The following is a 6,000-nucleotide window of genomic DNA, read 5'->3' as shown; positions in this document are numbered from 1 at the left end:
GAAAATTACAAATTCCTAAACTAGGCAAAACAATCCATTATACCGGACAAGTTCAAGTTAAAAGTGGAAAGTTTAAATGTTTTTACAGCTGATGAAACCATTGCCATGTTTATGGGTTACATCACCTGTGCACACATACCATGTGAACCCCTCCACTCAAAGAAAGCCTGTGGGATTATAGTATCATGCAGTGATGTCATTGTGAGGAAGGTGCTGGGTTATACAAACTGACATCAATCTTTTGGAAAGATTTCCAAAACGTTGTTGGTCTTTCATTAATAGTGACAACTAATACTCTCTTTGATTGGTCAGTGCTATGCAATACAATTTTATCAAGTTTGGCTACATACAAAACTTTGCAGGAATTTTGGATGGGAAACTAAGTGTTTTCTTATCTAAATCCTTGAGTTCTTGCCGTGAGACACAGTAGCTGATTTTGTTTGGTTTCCTTCATTTATTTGACATGTCAGTTTGTTGTTGTCTGACATGCTTAGGCTTTTGACAAGGGCCTCTTTGAGACAGCAGACAGTGATCTCATCTTTAAGTTTGTTCAGCATTATCTAGCTCCTAGTCTCCTGATTATCCTTACATTGGGTGAGGTTCCATAAAAAATACCCATGTTAGTTTTGGACAACAGTCTTTTGTCTCCACAATTTATGGGAGAAAGGAAAGCAAAGCTCCAATTTGGGGATTTAAAGGATTTCTATCTAGGAGTGACTGGTTTAAAAGAAATGTTTACAGGATAATCCTGTCCTGTGATGAAAATGAATGACTTAAAGCTTGACATGGTGATAATGTCATAATGCATGCAGAGGCAAGCAGCCAGAAAGAGTTCAAACTAACCCAGTAAAGACATAAAACAGAGAAAAAGATATAGTGATGCAAGTGACACATTATGAATGAGGCTGCAGTAAAATCAAATATTTATCAAATGACATTTGATAAAGAAGTTGTTCAAGTACATCTCTATTAGCGACTAGCTGGTGAACATAGTGGAACATTAGTTACTAAGAAGTGAGGTATCTACCTCAGAAGGAAATGGCAGATGCTAGAATCTAGCACAAAAAAAATAGTGTTTTGCCTAGGCCTTGCTACTACTGTACAGCGACTATATGCAGTCAATGCTGCATCATTGTTAGGGTTAGCGTTAGGTGGAGTTGAGGTTAGGGCAAAGATGTCTGGGTGAGGATTACTGCTAGCCAAATATAGCACAGCAAGGTGGGATTAGGCATGAAACACTAAAGAATAAGTTTTGTATTGTGGCCAATTCTAGCATTTATCGGAGTTGCTAAAGACCAAAAACTAAAAGAGAGTAAAAATTATACACATTCATCAGATGAACACAAACACTCTAATGAAAATTATTGTTGCTCGTTATCTGCCGGATGTGTAAACAGGCAAGTGCTTGCTAACCTGTTTGCCGTATCAAAAAACTACCAAAGAAGGCTACAGGTTTAAGCTGTTCACTCCCATGAAAGTTGCTTTGTGGTGCATGAAGCCAAAAAAGCTTGATTTTCATAATTTGCAATTACCCATATCTTCCACATTGTGGGGCAAGTACATGAGAGACTTATAGTTGCGGCTAACTTCCAGTTTAGCTCTCTAACTTGAATTTAATCATGTTTCTCGTGTAGACTTTCAAAATGTTATCAGACCCAATGGAACAAATTCTGACTGTAAAACAAGTTATTTAGCACTAAAAAAAATAAAATAAAAAAACAATGAATGTATCCACTGATTTGTAGACGTCTCTTTCACAATGTAAGTGTATAGGAAAAAGTATTATTTGGGCTACATGACATCAAGTGACAGATCCCGAAGTTGTAATTTCATGTTTGGCAACTATTTCAATTTGGCTTTGCTAATTAACACTATTTCACTTAAAGCTAAAAATGTGCTTCATAAAATATCAAAGGTTGCAGAAATTAAAATAGGACAATCAGGATTCATCCTCATGGTTGTCCCCATATTTCAGGTCAATCAACCAGAGAAATTTTAATCCGGACCATTAGTATGTTGCAGGGTTAGAATTTTTGTACTTTCAGTTCCCTGGTCCTAAAGACAGTATGTTTTTGGTTAGATGCCTGAAACATGGTCTGTATTTAACACAAGATTAAGGAATTTTCACATTTTGTCCTACAACATAAAATATGACTGTAAATAATCCCCCTTGTGAGTTTTTGTAGAGGGGAACAAGGGCGACGCTAACTTGCGGGCTGGCCTCCAAAGACGTTACCCCTGCACTACTCTATTGTGGTAGACCAACAAAGGCTGCAAAACTATAATATGTGGATAAGTGTTCTTTTCTTCTGTTTGTCTGTTTTTGCATCACACATCTGGTTCTGGTTTTTGAGTTATGGTGGTTTGAAATGGGTGAGAGCGTCTGTCGCTGTGCATCGAACCAGAAAGTTGAAATGTCGGTGCCGTCATATGTGTTTCACAGATGGAGTCACATGTTTGCGTCAGTGGCAAGCTAAATACGAGGTTACTCCTTTAAGGCTCTCCCAGCGGCAAGCACCAGGGCTCTCCTCTCTGCTCTTATAAGGAAGACCTGTAGTTAACCATCCTAAATTGAGCACAAAGGAGGATGTGATGATCTGTGAACAGAGCCAACCTTTCAGAGGTTCACCAGATTAGGTGAAGTCAGAACAAAACATTAAAGGAGCAACTTAGTGAGCTCAGTAAACATACTTGTCAAATGAGATCACTGCAGGATTCCCCCTCACACAGCCTCAGTGCTTTATATCTCCAGAGGCACAAACTTGGCCCCGAAGACCACAGGAAGACCAGAGTGCTATTTAGCCTGCTGACGTAACAATGCAGCTTTTGGGCCAAGACGAAAAGTTTAATGCTCTTTAAGAGGCTGTGATCATGCCGTCTAATGTAATCTGAATCTATTTCCTTTCACTCTGTCTCAGTTTCTCACACTCTTTTGAAGTTGTTCCTTTTTATTTTAAGGACTTGTTTGCACAATGTGATTAGAGAAGGCATTGACCAGAGGAACAGATCAGTGCCTGGTTTTGGCGTCACTTCGGTTAAGCCCTAAATGATGTTATAGGTTTCTCTTCTGTCGCTGTCATGCCAAGGTAATCTCCAGGGTTGTAAATGTTTTCCAGGATAGATAAAATAACAGTTTTACTGTGTTTTTTTGTTCCCACATACCTTCACTGTATCAGTAGGATTAGTTAAATATTATCTGACCTGTGTTTAAAGACCTAAAGGTCTCATCATATGTACCTGCTTTCAAAGGTCACATGCTCAGTTGTACGTGCAATTAAATTCAACCACTGTTACCTTCTGACCCATCCCTTCTCCCTCAAGATCTCTAGTATTGACCTTCAGCAGCATTTTGCAACAACTCCATGTGGGTGAGAGATAAAGGCTGGATACCCAGTAGCAGCAGCGAGCAGTGAAAAGCCTTTTTTGGTCATATCACAGTAATCGGAGGCCAAATAAGCCAGCTGCTGGGAAGAACTCAGCTGTAGACTCAGCACTGAGCTGCATTATTACTGCTTGACCTACTGCTGGCAAAATTCATCGGCATGCACTGGCTGTCTGAGAGGGGCTTTTTTTGGAGATTTGGATCAAGGAAATAGTTTAGATCCTGATGATTAATTTAGGATTTATAAAACAGTGGATTTTCACCCCCAGGACATGACTTCTCAAGAATTTTATTTGCTTACTTGTGTCTTGTGTAATGATCTTTGGCAAATACTGTTGAACAGACATGACCAGACTTTTCACAGACACAAGGGGGGAGTGAAGTGCTGGGTTTTTCAAATGTTAGATAACTTTGAGTAAGTTTACATGATGTTAGAAAAAGTTAAATTATTGTGTTAGTCTGACTTAAACTAGGCTTTTAAAATACACATAAAAATGATGTCTGACTATAATTGAACTGGGTCAAATTTCAAAATACTTTACTAATGCAGTTGGGGATTGATGTACTGTTTACTGTATATGCCTCAACCGGACTTGAGCTGGCCTAGGCATTCTGTGCACGCTCCTTAGTCCCCATGCTGGGTTTTTCCTGCTAGTAGAACAGCATAAATTTGAAGAAGAAGGCCAGGAAAAACAAAAGAGGAGGAAGATAGGAAAGCAAAACAAGACAAAGGCATCAAGTAAACCATAGAGTATTCACAAAATGTGCAGTGCCAAAAAGTTATCCATGTTTTCACCATTCAACATGCAATCTGTTTGCCAATTGTGAACATGTCTATAGGTCAACCAGAAGAGGGTCCAATAAAAACTAACTGACCGGGGGAATATTGCCACATATCAGGGCAGAGTCGGTCATACCTCCATCAATAAACTGATTCTCCCCTGGTGCATTCATACTGGGGGAAGGACCCAATTAAATGGTCTCATCAAGCTATAACTGTAGCTTGACTTAACTGTTCTTGTTAACATACTGTCTGCAAGCTGGTGTCTGACTATGGATGGCCTATTATTCACATAAACTGTCCATCATCTGTCTTAAGGTAATGCCAGAACAGAATAGCACTTGAAATCCAGCAGCACATCCTGCATAGCACTAACAGAAGAAAGGAGCAGACTTTGGCACTTCCTGTCTGTTAGTCATTGCTAAAAGTGGCTCCCTTGGGGACAACACTTCCACTGGAGAGGATGTGCTAAAGAATGGGGGAAAGGGTGGACATTTGCCACAAGATTTTGATTTTGTAGATATTACTATTTAACCCAATTGTCCCACGCAAATCACACAAAACTTAAGTGCAATACTGCGTCATGCTTTCACGGACATCCTAGAATATTGGATACACTGGGACCCAATAACAGGAGTCCAGAGGTCTGTTGGCCTTATAAAGCTATTCTGCATGACTGGTCTGCAGAGGAGTGTGGCGGTTTTGTAATGCCCACACATTTAGTGAGGTTACAGAAAGGTGTCACTGTGATGACAGACATTGGCTGGCCTCTGTTAACGCTCTAGACGGATCATCATGCACTATTGAGTACAAATGCAGCGACAAAAAGATAACAGATGACACACATGTCCTTGAAAAGACTCAGGTACAAGTACAAAAAATAAGGATGAACTTTTAGGAGAGATATGACAGAAAAAATACCAATATTGCACCATCCTGAAATCATCATTATCCACCATTTATTTTTCCACATTCTATGCACCTGTTAGGCACATGATTTTTCTCTCTGCAAATACTACGCAATCCCCAAAGGTCATTGTTTGCTGCAGCATACAATCTCACACTGTCCTCTTGTCACTGTGTTACCATGGCAACCGAGTAAACACAGAGCAACAGGATCCCTGAATGAACCTAACCTTTGACTCGCAACTGTACAACCAGCAGCGAGTAGATTAATTGCTGCTCGTTTTTGAGCTTGTTCCCACTCAATCGACACCAGACCCCCCAAAACATCCTGGGTAAACATGACGTCAGGTGAGGGCCTTTTCTTTTCTGAGAATTTATGAGGACGGAAATGGTTTGAAAGAAATACCTCTTAATGAGAGGAATGCTGAGCTTTTTGAGGCCAAGGACTCTTCCAAAGAACAACAAACAATGAGCTGTACGGAGTGTTTTAATGCTGGAGGATGAGAGGCCAAACCTACTCTCTAATCTGTCGACCACCAACGACAGCAACGCCTCGTATTGTTGCTCAGGCCTGCTCTGTGCTTTATCATACTGACATGGGAACTGACTTATTTTTCTGTTTGGTGGCTGTGCGCATATTCTCATGGCCACCTTGCAGGCTGTTATCATGCACTGACTGAATTAAAATCAGAAATACTTTATTGATCCCCGAGGGGAAATTGCCTTTAGTTACAGATGCTCCCATTCTAAAGTCTTAAAAGAAGTAGGAAAGTGTGGAATATATTAGTAAAATTTAAACACAAGTACTAATATAAAATAAATATATCTAAGCACTAAAGTATAAATAGAAATGTACACTTGTTCATATTACTACCATGTGATAAATAAAACAACAGATTAACAACATTTGAATATGGAGTATTACACATGG

The sequence above is a fragment of the Plectropomus leopardus genome, chromosome 8 (genome assembly GCF_008729295.1).
Source record: "Plectropomus leopardus isolate mb chromosome 8, YSFRI_Pleo_2.0, whole genome shotgun sequence".
NCBI lineage: Eukaryota > Metazoa > Chordata > Actinopteri > Perciformes > Serranidae > Plectropomus > Plectropomus leopardus.
Note: the sequence above shows the minus strand (reverse complement) of the source record.